The sequence below is a fragment of the Loxodonta africana genome, chromosome 24, assembly GCF_030014295.1.
Source record: "Loxodonta africana isolate mLoxAfr1 chromosome 24, mLoxAfr1.hap2, whole genome shotgun sequence".
NCBI classification, from domain to species: domain Eukaryota; kingdom Metazoa; phylum Chordata; class Mammalia; order Proboscidea; family Elephantidae; genus Loxodonta; species Loxodonta africana.
The window spans coordinates 27,710,056-27,731,100 of NC_087365.1; the positions used below are offsets into that span (position 1 = coordinate 27,710,056).

Consider the following 21,045-nt stretch of genomic DNA (forward strand, 5'->3'; position numbering starts at 1 on the left):
GGAGGCTCCCAACTTATTTTTTACCCCAGAGGGTTTGTTACTTTTGCACAGGGGATTCCCTGTGTTGATTGACATTTCCTGGATAAGCAGTAAACAGCTTGATGGTTTGATACTTTTGTCTGGCCTGGACTGATAATTAACAAGACCTGAGTTGATTGACATCTCATGGGTAATTGAGGATTGGTTGAACTCTGATCTGGTGAGGGAAGCCCTGCCTTGTAACTGGAGAGGGTCGAAGAGATACTTGGCTGAAAAGCAGAGGTTTTTGAGTCCTGGTAGAGAGAAAGAAGAAGCCTGGTGGTAATAGTGGTTAAGAGCTTGGCTGCTAACCAAAAAAGGTTGGCAGTTCAAATCCACCAGTCAATCCTTGGAAACCCTGTAGGGGAGTTCTGCTGTGTCCTGTGGGGACACTATGAGTCAGAATTGACTCCATGGCAACAGGTTTGGTTTTTGATATGAGTAGAGATAGAGAGGCTGGCTAAAAGCTGGGCTGCCTCAGAAGCAGAGCCACGTGGGAGCTGAATGGACCTGAAGCTGCTACACTGGCAATGAGCTCGGCCAGTTAGTGGCACAGGGTCCTGATGGCAGAGAGCAGCTAAAAGCTGATCAAGCCAGTACACTGGCTGTGAGCTGGGCCAGTTAGCAGCAGAGATGCCCTGACAGCAGAACTGTCCGAGGTGCTGATGGGAACTGCAGCAGCAGGGAACATTTTTGCCCCAAGGGTCATCCTGCAAGAAAGCTGTCTTGATTAGCCAACTGCATCCTGAGTTGTATTCTTTTACTTTCAAGTTGCGTCCTATTCTGAGTTGTCTCCCAATAAGCCACTTAACTGTAAGAACATATCTTGATTTCTGTGAGATGTTGCAACGAATGCTGAACCTAATGAGAAAGAGTGCTAAGGGGAGGGGGAGTGGCTGGTGTCAGAGATGATGGACTGGCACAGCAGATTGGAGAAGTTGGAAATCTGGGATAGATTTCATCTCTGCCTCATAGGAACCAGCTTTGTGCTGATATTTATTCATGAAGTTATTCATTTATTATGTATGATCCTTCATCTTTTATTTCCTTCTTCTACTCCCTTCCTCTGCCATCCCCACTGGTCATATTCCAAATAGAGGCTGCACTGCTGGCCTCAGCTGTGGTGTGAAGATGACATTGAGCACAATTACAATTAACACATGAGAGAGACATACAGCCTGAGTGAGAAACACACCTTTATTACTTTAAGTCAGTGAGAATTTGAGGGGTGGTTTCTTAAACAATAATACAGCCTATCCTAAGCAATACAAACCTTTTCCTCCACTTCTCTCTGAGGGTCTTGCCTTCTTTAGTGCGAGTTTTGAACCCCCTATGGACATCTGGTCAGTGTGGTTTTTCATGTAGTCATTTTTTCAGTGGACATTATTTTAGGCATTGGTGAAGAAAAGGGGCTTTGGAATGAGAATCTTATATTCTAGTCTTGGCAGCAACACTTGATATGGGATCTTAGGGACCAATAAACCAACTTCTTAATGCCTCAGTTTTCTGTATGAGAAGGAAATAATAGTGTCTACATCTTGGCTATGTTGGAAAGATTAATGGAACTCTGTTTAGTACAGTATCTGCTTTGTAAATGTTAGCTACAGATATTACTAGGAGGAAGAGAGCTGTATTTATCTGCTTAGGCTAAGTTGTGCTGCAGTGACACGTGACGCCCAGAACTCACAGCGATCTATCCTTAAACCCAACCATATCTGCTATCCTTCGTAAGTTGGTTTTGGCTCTACACCATGACCTTTTCCAGCAGAACCAAGGCTGAAGGAGAGCCCCTTTTGGGAACGTGGTGCTCTCACAGCAGAGGAAAAAGAACAAGAGAAACGTTAGAGTCACGCGGTGCTTAGAAATCGCATTGTTGCTTTCACTCAACATGCATTGTCCAAGGCAAGTCACAAGATCAAACTTGATGTCAGGGGCAAGGAAGTATAAGCCTTTTATTGAGAAGCAGATAGTAGGGAAAATGGTAGAATCTGCCACAAAGGCCTGCTTTATCCTAATCACTAGGATTAGCAGAATGACGGAGATTCATTTCTTCTTACAAGATGTTCGCATTCTAGTAACAAATCATTTAGGTAGACAAACTGCAATGTGATTTGATGAAGGTGACATGTCTAGATTGGACAGAAGAGTGACTGAGCAACTCTGCTTATGGTATTGGGGGATAAGTCAGGAGAGTTTCTTAGGGGAACCTCAGCTAGCCTTAAAGGGTTACTAGGCAGCAGTAAGGAGTCCCTGGGTAACGCAAATGGTTAACGCTCTCGACTGCTAGTTGAAAGGTTGGCAGTTCGTACCCACGTAGAGGCGCCTTGGAATATAGGCCTGGCAACCTACTTTTGAAAGGTCACAGCCTTGAAAACGCTACAGAGCAGTTCTACTCTGCATAGATGAGGTCAACATGAGTTGGAATCTACTCAACAGCAGCTAACAATGGCAACAAGGCAGCAATAGGACCATAGTCGTGTGAGCTGAAATCCTGGCCAGTGTGTCCAAGGAGCTGTTAAAGGTGGCATTGTTCCTAACACCACCTGCCACCTCTGGACCACATGAGTGGAGGACTTTGACTGATAGGGTAATGTAGCACACACACACACAGAGAAATGGAAAGTGGGGTATTATCTTTGCAGAAGTAATTGTGAGATCTGGAGACACTTGGTTCAGATCCCCAAAGTCCGCAGAGCATAGGAACATAGGGAATTGAACACAGCTGGAAATTTGGACAAGGGATGTCAGAAGCTGACTGCTACATGCCCTGATTGGTCTGGAGGGAGTTGTTAAAGGCTGTTTCTCCACAGGCCTTCGGCTGTATTCTGTCTTCTCTTGACTCATGTAGCAGAAACTGATGTGGGACGTGGAGCTTGTATGTGAGGTGTGAGGACAAGAGGGCTGCAGTAAATTTTGACAGGTAAGGGAGAGTGTCAGATGGCATCCTAAAAGCGGTAAAGGTATTATGCAGACTCGAGGGCTTATAGGCCAGAAATGAATAAATGTAGAAACATCCAGAGAACCCGAGTAGACTGAGACACTGTGATTGTTGAATGAGGCGGGTGTGCGAGACCAGGATCCCTGCTGAAGAGGCATGGGTTTAGAACACACAAGAAAGGACTCAGTGGCATCAAGTTGCTTCTCTATCCCACAGGTCCTGGATGCATGGAGGCAAGAGGGGCTTTTATAGTTCAGGTTCGAAGAAGTCAGCCCAGGCAGCAGAAATCCACCTTGAGATGAAATAATTTCCATCTGGCTCTGTGGCAGAATTTCAAGGCAGTCACTGGACTGACACTGAGGCCATTACGTTGCCTGATCCTTCTGCCTGGGGAGAGCAGGACTGGGAGAAGATTTTGGCTTCAGAGAACATGGGAGATATGGAGACCATGAAGAAATTGACTCAAGAAGGTAAGGCAAAAGGTGAGAGTTGGTGAGGGCCTGGAGAGCTGGAGAGGGGAACCAAGACTCCAGGTTCAGGTGAGAATGCTTCAGTGGCCACGGCTGGTAAAGTAGCTACTTCCTTCCATCCCGTGGCTCAGGAGAGCTACTCTGGGAGCATTATGGGAGGTCTGCTTTCTCACAGCTTCTTTTTCTTCCCTTAGGTTTGTCTTCTAAGGATACTGACTGGCATCGGGAGAAGAGGAGGAAGCCCCAAATGCCAGTGAGTTGGAATTATCTTGTGTTTCTGAAATGCTGGCTCATTTCCCAGACATCAGGTAACTGTTCTCTGTCTTGGGAAGGGAGAAGGTGATCCAACATTCAGCATTTGGTGCTTTCACGTCAGGTACCATGGTAGGCATTTTAGAATGGTTTCTGCATTTTTGTATTTTATCTTTCTTGTTGGAAAATACACCCAAGGTTAATATTATGTATGTAGGAAACTCTAAGACATAGGGAATGTTTTTGAAAAACTATCATCATTAAAACTTTTAAATGTCCTTTTAAATTTCACTACACATCTGCATATGTACTATCTAACAATTCCACCTTGTATACTGGGCATCTTTTTACTTTTTAATTATTGAACTTTTTAAACAGAGAGAAATAGAGACCGTAGTAAAAACAGATTCCCAGGTACCATCATGTAGCTTCAACAGTCATCTCTAATGGCCAGTCTTATTTATAGAAACATGATACTGTGTTGGTCAATCTCAAAAATAAAATATGCACTTTTTTCTATATGCACTTCTCTATTCAGTTGTGACACCAGCTGCCCACACAGCGCATCTTTCTCTGATCCTAGCCACCTGGAGTTAGATCAGATTTTACAAGTTAAAAAGATGCTCTTCTTCAGACTGCTAAATAGACAGATTCTAGCTGCCAGTTTGATAGTCCACACAATACCCTCCTTTCTGACCTGCTGGCTCCAAATTCAGGGTTTTCTTCTACCCCTTTAGGATGCCAGCCACAAACCTGCGGTCCCCCTTGGGCTACCTCACTACTAACCTGTTGACCACCACTACTCTTTTGGGTTTGGTAATTGGCTGGAATGACTCACAGAACTCATAAAAAGTGCTGTATCTTGATTACAGCTTTATTATACAGTAAAAGAGGATATAAATAAAGAGATGTGTCAGGCTGGGAGAGTTCCCAGGGTGGAGCTTCCATGTCCCAAAAAGGGATGCACCGCCACCCCACATGCATCAGTGTCTTTCAGCAACCAGGAAGCTCATAGAGCTTCTGTGTCCAGATCTTTTGTTGACTTCATTACATAGTCGTGATTGAGTGGGTTAGGTAGACTTTGAGTGAAATCATGTGATTGATTATTGATCTTGATGCACATCTATATTTATGTAATGATGTGTGAACTGAAGGGCTAGCAGAAAAGTTTGTGCTTTATTTAATTACTCACAGCTAATATACCATGGCAACTGAAATTTGAACCATTTAGTTGGGGGCCGAGGGATATTTAACTAAACCATGGTAACTGAAATTCATGCATATTGGAACTGTGCAAAGCAAGGAGTTCTTGTATTTAAATTGGGTGAATTGTAAAGCAAATGAATATTAAATTATGCCTCAGTAAAGTATTTTTAGGAGACCTGGTGGCACTGTGATTAAGCGCTCAGCTGCTAATCAAAAAGGTGGGCATTTTAAACCCACCAGCTGCTTCTGTAAAGATTACAACCTTGGAAACCCTTTGGGACAGCTTTGCTCCGTACTATAGGGTTGCTGTGAGTCGAAATCGACTCAAAGGCAAGAAGTTAAAGTGATTTCTTTTTAAAGATTAAGTTATATATAAATGTCCTTTTTTTGAAATATCAGTGCCATTCTCTTGCCAACTGTTCTGCATAGATGAGGTACATAGTCTATATGATAAGTGATGTGTTAAAGACTTTATTAAAAAAGTTATTCAAATACATAAAGAAAATTTTAAAACACATAACTTACAGATCCCATTTGTTTACCTGAACTCTTCAGAAGTACTCATTCCAGACCCCATCTGTTTGTTCCCTCTTTTCTCTGTAGTTGAAGTTTCCTTCCATCTTCTCCTTTAAATTTTCACCATCCGTTCATGCCTAGCAGAAACCCCACCTCCATGGTGCCTTTTGTTGTTGTTCTAGATAGGTACATTTGACACTCTTCCATCTTTGAATTCCTCTATTATGAATTCTTCCAAAGTCACTCTCTCGAATACTGCTTAATGTTTTCAAATTGATTCAGAAATTATTTCTCCATTGAAGTCATATGAGTTTGAGGGCTAGAATGTGTTTTTGCATCATTTTGTTCTCCACAGATTTTTTTAAAAACCCAGGTATGCAGTCATGTCCAGAAGAACTTGATACAGAGAACTCTGTTCTCTGAAAGAATAAGATGAACTTCAAATCTAGAGTCTTTGGGGCTACCAGTTAAACATCTGTCATTAGGAAAATTGATAATAATTTACTCTGTGTTGATTCATTGCTTGTTCTAGGAACCTGTTACATTTGAGGATGTCACTGTGGTCTTCACGGAAGCAGAATGGAAGAGACTGAGCACTAAGCAGAAGAACCTATACAGGGACGTAATGCTGGAAACTTACAGGAATCTTCTCTCGTTGGGTGAGGGTGTGTTCTTTCTTTTCTTCCATTAATTTCAATAGATATTTATTAACCACCTATGTGCCGAAGGAGCCCTGGTGGCACAGTATTTAAGCACTCAGCTGCTATCCACAAGGTTAATGGTTTGAATCCACCATCTGCTCCAGGAGAAAGATGTGGCAGCCTGATTCCATAAAGATTTACAGACTTGGAAACCCTCTAAGGCAGTTCGACTCTGTCCTTTAGGGTTGCTGTGAGTTGGAATCGACTTCACAGCCATGTTTTTTTTCTTTTTTTCCCTGTGTGCCAAAGGTTCCTGGGTAGTGCAAATGGTTTGCACTAAAATGTTAACCTAAAAGTTGGGTCAAACCCATTCAATGGCACTGCAGAAAAAAGGCCAGTGATCTGCTTCCATAAAGATGACAGCCAGTAAAACCCTATGGACCAAATAAAATAAACAAGAAACAAAAATAAACCCTACAGAGCAGTTTTACTCTGTAAGATGGGGTGGTCATGAGATGAAATCAGCTCAGTGCCACTGCTTTTGGGTTTTGTTTTTACTATGTGCCACATAATGTTGTAGACACTTAGAACACATTAGTAATTGTAATAGAAGTCTCTGCCCTCAGTAGGCTTACCTTCGAGTATCAGGAGACAGACAATAAACAGTAAACTTTATATACAGGGGTACCACAATACGATATGTTAGAAGGTGGTAAGCGCTCTGCTATGGATTGGATTGCATGTTGACTTGCCTGGGCCAGGATTCCTAGTGTTGTATGGTTGTCCACCATCTTGTGATCTGATGTGATTTTCCTAAGTGTTGTAAATCCTGCCTCTATCATGTTAATGAGGCAGGATTCCAAAACCCAGAGCCCTTGCCATCTACTAGATTCAGACTCCTAGCGACCCTATAGGACAGAATAAAACTGCCCCATAGGGTTTCCAAGGAGCGGCTGGTGGATTCCAAATGCTGACACTTTGATTAGCAGCTGAGCCCTTAACCAGGATTAGAGGCAGTTATGTTAATGAGACGGGACTCAATCAACAGGATTAGGTTGTATTTTGAGTCAGTCTCTTTTGAGATATAAAAAAGAGAATCTAGCAGAGAGGAGAGGGACCTCTTGCCACCAACAATAAAGACCCAGGAGGGGAGCACATTGTTTGGACCTGGGGTCCTGGTAGTGAGAATCTCCTAAACTAGGGAAAGATTATGCCAAGGACCTGCCCACAGAGCTGACAGAGAAAGCCTTCCCCTGGAGCTGGCACCCTGAATTCAGACTTCTAGCCTACTAGTCTATGACAGAATAAATTTCTCTTTGTTAAAGCCATCTACTTGTGATATTTTTGTTATAGCAGCACTAGATAGCTAAGACACACTATAAAGTGAAAAACTAGTAAAAATAGAACAAGTGAAAGGTTACTGGGTGTGAAAGGGTGGCTGGCTGAATTTTGAAACTGGATATTTGAAATCAGCGAGGAGCTGACATTTGACCAAAGACATAGGTGGTGAGGAAGTCAGAACTCTAGGTACCCAGGATAAGAGCATTTCGCATGGAGGGAGTTGTCATTGGTGCTAAGGCCTGAAGAAAGAGATGTGCCTGCCAAGTATGAGGAACTGTAAGGAGGCCAGTGAAGTTGGGGCAGAGCTTGCCAAGGGGAGAGTCGTGAGACATGCCTTCTGCAATAGCAGTTAAAATTAAGTGCCAAGTTTTCTGTGGCTTTTCCATTTCATAAACATTTTTTCTTTTTTTGTTTATTAAAAATATTTACAATGATTCTTAAATCAGGGTGGATAAATATTATCAATTACAACGTTATTCTGGATCAAGGTTTAGGCTCTGCAGCCATCTGATCTCTGTCACAGGTCGCAATTCTGCTGTTAAACTGCAGAAGCAGTCATTAGCAACACATAAAACAAATGGTCATGGCGGTGTTTAATAAAAGTTTATTTGTGGACACTACAGTTTAGACTTTATATGATTTTCACATATTACGAAGTATCAGGAACCTTGGTGGAGCAGTGGTTAAGCATTTGGTTGTTAACCAAAAGGTCGGCAGTTCAAATCCACCAGCTGCTCCTTGGAAACCCTGTGGGGCAGTTCTGTCCTGTCCCGTAGGGTCGCTATGAACTTTTGATTTTTTTTTCCTAACCATTTAAAAATGTAAAAAAATATTCTTAGATTGGGTCTTATGCAAAAACAGGCAGATGGCTACATTTGGCCTCTGGGCCATCATTTTCCCACCTCTTGTTCTAGATCAACATTGCCTAGTAGAAATATAGCGTGAGCCACATAGGTAATTAAAAATTTCCTAGTAGTCACGTTAAAAAAAAGTAAACAGGTGGAATTAATTTTAATAACGTATTTTATTTAACCCAATGTGTCACAGTATTATCATTTCAACATGTAATCAGTATAAAAAATACTCATTAGGTATGTTGTTTATTTTTTTTTCTATGCATAAAGTCTTTAAAATCTAGTATGTACACTTTGAACACATCTTTGTTCAGACTAACCACATTTCAAGTGCTCAGTAAACATACTTGGCAAGTAGCTACCGTATTGTTGATTGCATTTCCAACATTCCTATATTTCTAGAGAAACCATCTAGAGAATAATCACATTTTTGGAGACATAAACCAGTTCCAGGGAAGAGTTTTGTTTAAAAAGCATAGCTATTTCCCTGATGCAGGTTTACTTTGTTCCATTTTTATCTTCTTTGACTTGTTTTTTTTTTTTTTTAATTGTGCTTTAAGTGAAAGTTTACAAGCCATGTCAGTCTCTTCATACAGAAACTTAATATACACCTTGTTTATATACTCCTAGTTGCTCTCCTCCTAATGAGACAGCACACTCCTTCTTTCCGCTCTCTGTTTTCATGTACATTTGGCCAGCTTCTGACCCCCCCTGCCCTCTCATCTCCCATCCAGGCAGGAGCTGCCCACATAGTCTCATGTGTCTATTTGATCCAAGAAGCTCACTCCTCACTAGTATCATTTTCGATCCCATAGTCCAATCCAACCCCTGTCTAAAGAGTTGGCTTTGGGAATGATTCCTGTCTTGGGGTAACAGAAGGTCTAGGGACCATGACCTCTGGGATCCTTCTAGTCTCAGTCAGATCATTAAATCTGGTCTTTTTACGAGAATTTGAGGTCTGCATCCCACTGCTTTCCTGCTCCTTTCAGGGATTCCCGTCGTGTTCCCTGTCAGGGCAGTCATCGGTTATAGCCATTTCTCTGGTCTCAGGCTGATGTAGTCTCTGGTTTATGTGGCCCTTTCTTTTCCTTGGGCTCATAATTACCTTGTGTCTTTGGTGTTCTTCATTCTCCTTTGCTCCAGGTGGGTTGAGACCAACTGGTGCATCTTAGACAGCCGTTTGGTAGCGTTTAAGACTCCAGGCACCACTCTCCAAAATGGGATGCAAAATTTTTTTTAATAGATTTTATTATGCCAATTGATGTAGATGTCCCCTGAAACTATGGTCCACAAACCCCCACGCCTGCCTTTGAAGCATTCAGCTTATTCAGGCAATTTCTTTGCTTTTGGTTTAGTCCAGTTGTGCTGACGTCTCCTGTATTGTGTGTTGTTTTTCCCTTCACCTAAAATAGTTCTTATTTACTGTCTAATTAGTGAAAACCCCTCTCCCTCACTCCCTCCCCACTCTCATAACCATCAAAGGATATTCCCTGTTTAAACTATTTTCAAGTTCTTATAATAGTGGTTTCATACAATATTTGTCCTTTTGCAGCTGACTAATTTCATTCAGCATAATGCCTTCCAGATTGCTCCATGTTATGAAATGTTTCATGGATTCATCATTGTTCTTAATTGATGCATAGTATTCCATTGTGTGAATGTAACATAATCATCCACTCATCCATTGATGGGCACCTTGGTTGCTTCCACCTTTTTGCAATTGTAAACAGTCCTGCAGTGAGCATGGGTGTGCATATATCTGTTCATGTAAAGGCTCTTATTTCTCTGGATGTATTTGAAGGAGTGGGATTGCTGGATCATATGCTAGTTCTATTTCTAGCTTTTTAAGGAAGCGCCAAATTGATTTCCAAAGTGGTTGTACCATTTTACATTCCTACCAGCACTGTATACATGTTCCAGTCCCCCCACAACCTCTCCAACATTTATTATTTTGTTTTTTGGATTAATGCCAGCCTTGTTGAGTGAGATGGAACCTCATTGTAGTTTTCATTTGCATTTCTCTAATGGCTAGTGATTGTGAGCATTTCTTCATGTATCTGTTAGCTAGATGAATGTCTTCATAAGTGTCTGTTCATATCTTTTGCCCATTTTTTAATTGGGTTATTTGTCTTTTTGTAGTTGAGTTTTTACAGTATCATGTAGATTTTAGAGATCAGACACTGATCAGAAATGTCATAGCTAAAAACTTTTTCCCAGTCTGTAGGTAATCTTTTCACTCCTTTGGTGACATCTTTGGATGAGCATAGGTGTTTGATTTTTAGGAGCTCCCAGTTATCTAGTTTCTCTTCTGCATTATTAGTAATGTTTTGTTTACTGTTTATGACATGTATCAGGGCTCCTAGCATTGTCCCTGTTTTTTCTTATGTGATGTTTATCATTATAGATTTAATATTTAGGTCTTTGATCCATTTTGAGCTCGTTTTTGTGCATGGTGTGAGGTACGGGTCTTACTTGTTTTTTTTTGCAGGTGGATATCCAGTTCCATCACCATTTGTTAAAGAGACTGTCTTTTCCCCCATTTAACTGACTTTGGGCCTTTGTCAAATATCAGCTGCTCATATGTAGGTGGGTTTATGTCTGGATTCTCAGTTCTGTTCCATTTGTCTGTGTAGCTGTTGTTGTACCAGTACCAGGCTGCTTTGGCTACTGTGGCAGTATAATAGGTTCTAAAATTAGGTAGAGTGAGGCCTCCCACTTTGTTCTTCTTTTTCAGTAATGCTTTACTTATCTGGGGCCTCTTTCCCTTCCATATGAAGTTGGTGATTTGTTTCTCCATCTCATTAAAAATATGTCATTGGAATTTGGATTGGAGTTGCATTGTATCTGTAGATGGCTTTTGGTAGAATAGACATTTTTACAATGTTAAGTGTTCATATCCATGAGCAAGGTATGTTTTTCCACTTATGTAGGTCTCTTTTGGTTTCTTGCAGTAGTATTCTTGTAGTTTTCTTTGTATAGGTCTTTTACATCTCTGGTAAGATTCATTCCTAAGTATTTTATCTTCTTGGGGGCTACTGTAAATGGTATTGATTTGGTGATTTCCTCTTCAATGTACTTTTTGTTGGTGTAGAGGAGTCCAGCTGAGTTTTGTATGTTTATCTTGTACCCTGATACTGTGCTGAACTCTTCTGTTAGTTTCAGTAGTTTTCTTGAGGATTCTTTAGGGTTTTCTGTGTATAAGATCATGTCATCTGCAAATAAAGATACTTTTACTTCTTCCTTGCCAGTCTGGATGCCCTTTATTTCTTTGTCTAGTCTAATTGCTCTGGCTAAGACCTCCAGCACAATGTTGAATAAGAATGGTGATAAAGGGGATCCTTGTCTGGTTCCTGATCTCAAGTTGAATGCATTTTAGACTCTCCATTTAGGATGATGTTGTCTTTTTTTTTTTTTTTTTATAATAACTTTTATTAAGCTTCAAGTGAACGTTTACAAATCCAATCAGTCTGTCACATATAAGTTTACATACATCTCACTCCCTACTCCCACTTACTCTCCCCGTCTTGAGTCAGCCCTTTCAGTCTCTCCTTTCTTGACAATTTTGCCGGCTTCCCTCTCTCTCTATCCTCCCATCCCCTCTCCAGACAAGAGTTGCCAACACAATCTCAAGTGTCCACCTGATATAATTAGCTCACTCTTCATCAGCATCTCTCTCCCACCCGCTGACCAGTCCCTTTCATTTCTGATGAGTTGTCTTCGGGGATGGTTCCTGTCCTGTGTCAACTGAAGGTCTGGGGAGCATGGCCGCCGGGATTCCTCCAGTCTCAGTCAGACCATTAAGTTTGGTCTTCTTATGAGAATTTGGGGTCTGCATCCCACTGATCTCCTGCTCCCTCAGGGGTCCTCTGCTGAGCTCCCTGTCAGGGCAGTCATCAATTGTGGCCGGGCACCAACTAGTTCTTCTGGTCTCAGGATGATGTAGGTCTCTGGTTCATGTGGCCCTTTCTGTCTCTTGGGCTCTTAGTTGTCATGTGGGCTTGGTGTTCTTCATTTTTCTTTGCTCCAGGTGGGTTGAGACCAATTGCTGCATCTTAGATGGCTGCTTGTTAGCATTTAAGACCCCAGACGCCACATTTCAAAGTGGGATGCAGAATGATTTCATAATAGAATTATTTTGCCAATTGACTTAGAAGTCCCCACAAACCATGCTCCCCAGACCCCCGCGCTTGCTCCGCTGACCTTTGAAGCATTCATTTTATCCCGGAAACTTCTTTGCTTTTGGTCCAGTCCAATTGAGCTGACCTTCCATGTATTGAGTGTTGTCTTTCCCTTCACCTAAAGCAGTTCTTATCTACTGATTAATCAATAAAAAAAACCCTCTCCCACCCTCCCTCCCTCCCCCCCTCGTAACCAGAAAAGTATGTGTTCTTCTCAGGTTTACTGTTTCTCAAGATCTTATAATAGTGGTCTTATACAATATTTGTCCTTTTGCCTCTGACTCATTTCGCTCAGCATAATGCCTTCCAGGTTCCTCCATGTTATGAAATGTTTCAGAGACTCGTCACTGTTCTTTATCGATGCGTAGTATTCCATTGTGTGAATATACCACAATTTATTTAACCATTCATCCGTTGATGGACACCTTGGTTGCTTCCAACTTTTTGCTATTGTAAACAGAGCTGCAATAAACATGGGTGTGCATATATCTGTTTGTATGAAGGCTCTTGTATCTCTAGGGTATATTCCTAGGAGTGGGATTTCTGGGTTGTATGGTAGTTCTATTTCTAACTGTTTAAGATAACGCCAGATAGATTTCCAAAGTGGTTGTACCATTTTACATTCCCACCAGCAGTGTATGAGAGTTCCAATCTCTCCACAGCCTCTCCAACATTTATTATTTTGTGTTTTTTGGATTAATGCCAGCCTTGCTGGTGTGAGATGGAATCTCATCGTAGTTTTAATTTGCATTTCTCTAATGGCTAATGATCGAGAGCATTTTCTCATGTATCTGTTGGCTGCCTGAATATCTTCTTTAGAGAAATGTGTGTTCATATCCTTTGCCCACTTCTTGATTGGGTTGTTTGTCTTTTTGTGGTTGAGTTTTGACAGAATCATGTAGATTTTAGAGATCAGGCGCTGGTCGGAGATGTCATAGCTGAAAATTCTTTCCCAATCTGTAGGTGGTCTTTTTACTCTTTTGGTGAAGTCTTTAGATGAGCATAGGTGTTTGATTTTTAGGAGCTCCCAGTTATCGGGTTTCTCTTCATCATTTTTGGTAATGTTTTGTATTCTGTTTATACCTTGTATTAGGGCTCCTAGGGTTGTCCCAATTTTTTCTTCCATGATCTTTATCGTTTTAGTCTTTATGTTTAGGTCTTTGATCCACTTGGAGTTAGTTTTTGTGCATGGTGTGAGGTATGGGTCCTGTTTCATTTTTTTGCAAATGGATATCCAGTTATGCCAGCACCATTTGTTAAAAAGGCTGTCTTTTCCCCAGTTAATTGACACTGGTCCTTTGTCAAATATCAGCTGCTCATACGTGGATGGATCTATGTCTGGGTTCTCAATTCTGTTCCATTGGTCTATGTGTCTGTTGTTGTACCAATACCAGGCTGTTTTGACTACTGTGGCTGTATAATAGTTTCTGAAGTCAGGTAAGGTGAGGCCTCCCACTTTCTTCTTCTTTTTCAGTAGTGCTTTGCTTATCCGGGGCTTCTTTCCCTTCCATATGAAATTGGTGATTTGTTTCTCTATCCCCTTAAAATATGACATTGGAATTTGGATTGGAAGTGCGTTAAATGTATAGATGGCTTTTGGTAGAATAGACATTTTTACTATGTTAAGTCTTCCTATCCATGAGCATGGTATGTTTTTCCACTTAAGTATGTCCTTTTGAATTTCTTGTAGTAGAGCTTTGTAGTTTTCTTTGTATAGGTCTTTTACATCCTTGGTAAGATTTATTCCTAAGTATCTTATCTTCTTGGGGGCTACTGTGAATGGTATTGATTTGGTGATTTCCTCTTCGGTGTTCTTTTTGTTGATGTAGAGGAATCCAAGTGATTTTTGTATGTTTATTTTATAACCTGAGACTCTGCCAAACTCTTCTATTAGTTTCAGTAGTTTTCTGGAGGATTCCTTAGGGTTTTCTGTGTATATAATCATGTCATCTGCAAATAGTGATAACTTTACTTCTTCCTTGCCAATCCGGATACCTTTTATTTCTTTGTCTAGCCTGATTGCCCTGGCTAAGACTTCCAACACGATGTTGAATAAGAGTGGTGATAAAGGGCATCCTTGTCTGGTTCCCGTTCTCAAGGGAAATGCTTTCAGGTTCTCTCCATTTAGAGTGATATTGGCTGTTGGCTTTGCATAGATGCCCTTTATTATGTTGAGGAATTTTCCTTCAATTCCTATTTTGGTAAGAGTTTTTATCATGAATGGGTGTTGGACTTTGTCAAATGCCTTTTCTGCATCAATTGATAAGATCATGTGGTTTTTCTCTTTTGTTTTATTTATGTGATGGATTACATTAATGGTTTTTCTGATATTAAACCAGCCTTGCATACCTGGTATAAATCCCACTTGATCAGGGTGAATTATTTTTTTGATGTGTCGTTGGATTCTATTGGCTCGAATTTTGTTGAGGATTTTTGCATCAATGTTCATGAGGGATATAGGTCTATAATTTTCTTTTTTTGTAATGTCTTTACCTGGTTTTGGTATCAGGGAGATGGTGGCTTCATAGAATGAGTTGGGTAGTATTCCGTCATTTTCTATGCTTTGGAATACCTTTAGTAGTAGTGGTGTTAACTCTTCTCTGAAAATTTGGTAGAACTCTGCAGTGAAGCCGTCCGGGCCAGGACTTTTTTTTGTTGGGAGTTTTTTGATTACCGTTTCAATCTCTTTTTTTGTTATGGGTCTATTTAGTTGTTCTACTTCTGAATGTGTTAGTTTAGGTAGGTAGTGTTTTTCCAGGAATTCATCCATTTCTTCTAGGTTTTCAAATTTGTTAGAGTACAATTTTTCATAATAATCTGAAATGATTCTTTTAATTTCATTTGGTTCTGTTGTGATGTGGTCCTTCTCATTTCTTATTCGGGTTATTTGTTTCCTTTCCTGTATTTCTTTAGTCAGTCTAGCCAATGGTTTATCAATTTTGTTAATTTTTTCAAAGAACCAGCTTTTGGCTTTGTTAATTCTTTCGATTGTTTTTCTGTTCTCTAATTCATTTAGTTCAGCTCTAATTTTTATTATTTGTTTTCTTCTGGAGCCTGATGGATTCTTTTGTTGCTCACTTTCTATTTGTTCAAGTTGTAGGGACAGTTCTCTGATTTTGGCTCTTTCTTCTTTTTGTATGTGTGCATTTATTGATATAAATTGGCCTCTGAGCACTGCTTTTGCTGTGTCCCAGAGGTTTTGATAGGAAGTATTTTCATTCTCGTTGCTTTCTATGAATTTCCTTATTCCCTCCTTGATGTCTTCTATAACCCAGTCTTTTTTCAGGAGGGTATTGTTCATTTTCCAAGTATTTGATTTCTTTTCCCTCGTTTTTCTGTTATTGATCTCTAGTTTTATTGCCTTGTGGTCTGAGAAGATGCTTTGTAATATTTCAATGTTTTGGACTCTGCAAAGGTTTGTTTTATGACCTAATATGTGGTCTATTCTAGAGAATGTTCCATGTGCGCTGGAAAAAAAAGTATATTTTGCAGCAGTTGGGTGGAGAGTTCTGTATAAGTCAATGAGGTCAAGTTGGTTGATTGTTGTAATTAGATCTTCCGTGTCTCTGTTTAGCTTCTTACTGGATGTCCTGTCCTTCTCCGAAAGTGGTGTGTTGAAGTCTCCTACTATAATTGTGGAGGTATCTATCTCGCTTTTCAGTTCTGTTAAAATTTGATTTATGTATCTTGCAGCCCTGTCATTGGGTGCGTAAATATTTAATATGGTTATGTCTTCCTGTTCAATTGTCCCTTTTATCATTATATAGTGTCCTTCTTTATCCTTTGTGGTGGATTTAAGTCTAAAGTCTATTTTGTCAGAAATTAATATTGCTACTCCTCTTCTTTTTTGCTTATTGTTTGCTTGATATACTTTTTTCCATCCTTTGAGTTTTAGTTTGTTTGTGTCTCTAAGTCTAAGGTGTGTCTCTTGTAGGCAGCATATAGATGGATCGTGTTTCTTTATCCAGTCTGTGACTCTCTGTCTCTTTATTGGTGCATTTAGTCCATTTACATTCAGGGTAATTATAGATAAATAAGTTTTTAGTGCTGTCATTTTGATGCCTTTTTATGTGTGTTGTTGACAATTTCATTTTTCCACACACTTTTTTGTGCTGAGGCGTTTTTCTTAGTAAATTGTGAGATCCTCATTTTCATAGTGTTTGACTTTATGTTAGTTGAGTCGTTACGTTTTTCTTGGTTTTTGTCTTGAGTTATAGAGTTGTTATGCCTTTTTGTGGTTACCTCATTATATACCCCTATTTTTCTAAGTAAAAACCTAACTTGTATTGTTCTATATCGCCTTGTATCACTCTCCATATGGCAGTTCAATGCCTCCTGTATTTAGTCCCTCTTTTTGATTATTGTGATCTTTTACCTATTGACTTCCATAATTCCCTGTTATGTGTATTTTTTTTTTTTAATTAATCTTAATTTGTTTGTTTTTGTGATTTCCCTATTTGAGTTGATATCAGGACGTTCTGTTTTGTGACCTTGTGTTGTGCTGATATCTGATATTATTGGTTCTGTGACCAAACAATATCCTTTAGTATTTCTTGTAGCTTTGGTTTGGTTTTTGCAAATTCTCTAAACTTGTGTTTGTCTGTAAATATCTTAATTTCGCCTTCATATTTCAGAGAGAGTTTTGCTGGATATATGATCCTTGGTTGGCAGTTTTTCTCCTTCAGTGTTCTGTATATGTCGTCCCATTCCCTTCTTGCCTGCATGGTTTCTGCTGAGTAGTCAGAACATATTCTTATTGATTCTCCCTTGAAGGAAACCTTTCTTTTCTCCCTGGCTGCTTTTAAAATTTTCTGTTTATCTTTGGTTTTGGTGAGTTTGATGATAATATGTCTTGGTGTTTTTCTTTTTGTATCAATCTTAAATGGGGTTCGATGAGCATCTTGGATAGATATCCTTTCGTCTTTCATGATGTCAGGGAAGTTTTCTGTCAGAAGTTCTTCAACTATTTTCTCTGTGTTTTCTGTCCCCCCTCCCTGTTCTGGGACTCCAATCACCCGCAGGTTATCCTTCTTGATAGAGTCCCACATAATTCTTAGGGTTTCTTCATTTTTTTTAATTCTTTTATCTGATTTTTTTTCAGCTATGTTGGTGTTGATTCCCTGGTCCTCCAGATGTCCCAGTCTGCATTCTAATTGCTCGAGTCTGCTCCTCTGACTTCCTAGTGTGTTGTCTAATTCTGTTATTTTATTGTTAATCTTTTGGATTTCTACATGTTGTCTCTCTATGGATTCTTGCAACTTATTAATTTTTCCACTATGTTCTTGAATAATCTTTTTGAGTTCTTCAACAGTTTTATCAGTGTGTTCCTTGGCTTTTTCTGCAGATATCCTAATTTCATTTGTGATATCATTAAGCATTCTGTAAATTAGTTTTTTATATTCTGTATCTGATAATTCCAAAATTGTATCTTCATTTGGGAAAGATTTTGATTCTTTTGTTTGGGGGGTTGGAGAAGCTGTCACGGTCTGCTTCTTTAAGTGGTTTGATATGGATTGTTGTCTCCGAGCCATCACTGGGAAACTAGTTTTTCCAGAAAATCCGCTAAAAAAAAAAATGCAGTCAGATCCCTATCAGAGTTCTCCCTCTGGCTCAGGCTATTCAGATGTTAATGAAGCCGCCTGGGGAGGGTGGGGGAGGGAACAGAGAGATAGGAGAGTAGCACCTCAGAATATAGCCAGAGTTGCTTGTCTTGCTTGGAATGACTGTTATATCTGAGATTCCCGCGGGCGCGTCGCCTATGTGTGCTGGCTGTGTGGAGATTGCCCCCAGGGGGTCTGGCCTGCTGGAGTCACGGTCAGATCCTCCGCTTCCAGCCCCACGCCCAGCGTCAAGGCTCCCCTACTGGGACGGTGCACTCTCAACTCCAAAATCAGTCGCTGCTTCCCGGGGACTTCTCGTCCCTCCAGCCGCGTGGCCGTGCCGCCCCCGTGAACCAGGTAGGCCCCCTCCCGGGGTTAGTTCAGATGGGTGGAGTAGCTCCCCGTGCTTGTGCCGCGACCAAGTGTCCCGGCTGGAACGCTGTTCTCCCCACTCCAATACCAGTCGCTGCCTCCCGGGGACTTCTCCTACCGGCTGCGTCCCACGCCGCCCGCGCGACCCGGCTGGTCCCCTTCCCGGGGTTAGTTCAGGGGGTGGAGCAACTCTCCGTGTTTATGGCGTACCTGCGAGCAGTCCAAATCCCTGCGGGACGGTTCCCCGGCTCGGATGCTGCTCTTTCTGCTCCAAGATCAGTCACTGCCTCCCGGGGACTTCTCCTACCGGCTGCGTCCCACGCCGCCCGTGGAACCGGCTGGTCCCCCTCCCGGGGTTAGTTCAGGGGGGTGGAGCAGGTCCCTGTGCTTGTGCCGTACCTGACTGGTACGCTGGCTCCAGGCTCTGGAAACTATCGCTGCTTCCCCGTATTAGTTCGTTCTCCGTCTCTAAATCCGTGTTTGTTGTTCAGGGTTCGTAGATTTTTATGTATGTGATCGATTCACTTGTTTTTCCGTGTCTTTGTTGTAAGAGGGATCCGAGGTAACGTCTGCCTAGTCCGCCATCTTGGCTCCGCCCCCCTGATGTTGTCTTTATATCAATAAATGCCCATTATGTTGAGGAATTTTCCTTCTGTTCCTATTTTGCTGAGAGTTTTTATCATGAATGGGTGTTGAACTTTGTCAAATGCCTTTTCTGCATGGATTGATATAAGGGATACAGGGCTATAATTTTCTTTTTTCGTGGTGTCTTTATCTGGCTTTGATATTAGGGGTATGCTGGCTTTATAGAATGAGTCTGGGAGTATTGCGTCCTTTTCTGTGCTCTGAAATACCTTTAGTAGTAGTGGTGTTAACTCTTCTCTGAAAGTTTGGTAGAACTCTGAGGGAAGCCATCCGGGCCAGGGCTTTTTTTGTTGGGAGTTTTTTAATTACCCTTTCAATCTCTTCTTTTGTTATGGGTCTATTTAGTTTTTTACGCCTGTTTATGTTAGTTTAGGTAGGTAGTGTGTTTCTAGGAATTCATCCATTTCTTCTAGGTTTTCAGATTTCTTAGAGAACAGTTTTTCATAGTAATCTGGCATGACTCTTTTAACTTCAGCTGGGTCTGTTGTAATATTGCCCATCTCATTTCTTGTCTGGGTTATTTGTTTCCTCCCGTTTTTCTATTGTCAGTTTGCCAATGGTTTCTCAATTTTGTTAATTTTTTCAAAGAACCAGCTTTTGGTCTTGTTAACCCTCTCAGTTGTTTTTCTGTTATCTATTTCGTTTAATTAATTCAGGTCTAATTTTTATTATTGGCCTTCTTCTGGTGCCTTAGGGTTTCTTTCGTTGCTCTGGTTCTGTTTGTTCAAGTTGTAGGGATAATTCTTTGATTTTGGCCCTTCTTTTTGGATGTGTGCGTTTATTGATATAAATTGACCTCTGAGCACTGCTTTCGCTGTGTCCCAAAGGTTCTTATAGGAAATGTTTTCTTTCTCATTGAATTCTATGAATTGCTTTATTCCATCCTTGATGTCTTCTGTAACCCATTCTTTTTTGAGCAGGGTATTGTTCAGTTTCCAAGTGTTTGATTTCTTTTCCCTGCTTTTTCAGTTATTAATTTCTACTTTTATGGCCTTATGATCAGAGAAGATGCTTTGTAGTATTTCAATGTCTTGGATTTTGCTAAAGCTTGCTTTATGACCTGATACGTGGTCTACTCTAGAGAATGTTCCATGTGCACTAGAAAAGAAAGTATACTTGGCTGCCGTTGGGTGGAGTGTTCTGTATATGTCTATGAAGTCAAGTTCGTTGATTGTGACAGTTAGATCGTCCGTGTCTTTATTGAGCTTCTTTTCTGGATGTTCTGTCCTTCACGGAAAGTCGTGTTGAAGTCTCCTACCATGATTGTGGTGCTGTCTATCTCATTTTTCAGTGCTGTTAGAGTTTGTTTTATGTATCTTGCAGCCCTGTCATTGGGTGCATAAATATTTCATATGATTATATCCTCCTGATATATTGTCCCTTTAATCATAGTATAGTGTCCTTCCTTATCCTTTGTGGTGGATTTAGCTTTAAAGTCTATTTTGTCAGAAATTAATATTGCCACTCGTGCTCTTTTTTGATTGTTGTTTGCTTGATACATTTTTTTTCCATCCTTTGAGTTTTAGTTTGTTTGTGTCTCTGAGTCTAAGTTGTGTCCCTTGTAGGCAGCACATAGACAGATCGTGTTTTTTTTGTCTATTCTGCCATTCTTTGTCTGTTTATTGGTGCACTTACCCCATTTACATTCACTGTAATTATGGATAGGTATGAGTTTAGCGCTATCATTTTGATGTCTTTTTTTGTGTGTTGTTGACAGTTTCCTCTTCCCACTTAATTTTTTGTGCTGAGTAGTCTATATATTGTCTTTTCTTCCTATTCGTTGTTGTTGATTTTGTTTCCCCTGAGCCTCTATTTTTTTTCTTGTGTTTTATTTTGATGAGTAGGCTTGTTAGTTTCCTTTGTGGTTACCTTAATATTTACCACTGTTTTTAAGATTAAACCTAAACTTTTATTTCTTTATATCACCTTATCTTCCTCTCCATATTAAAAATCTATGATTACATTTCTTAGTTCCTCTTTATTGTTTTAACGTTGTCTTCTTTTACCTAATGAC

General features: G+C 40.5%; 1 pseudogene; it reads left to right on the forward strand.

Annotated features, from left to right (window-relative positions):
- Window positions 1–21,045, forward strand: part of LOC100670047 (zinc finger protein 343-like) — a 54,602-nt pseudogene that overhangs the window by 14,012 nt on the left and 19,545 nt on the right.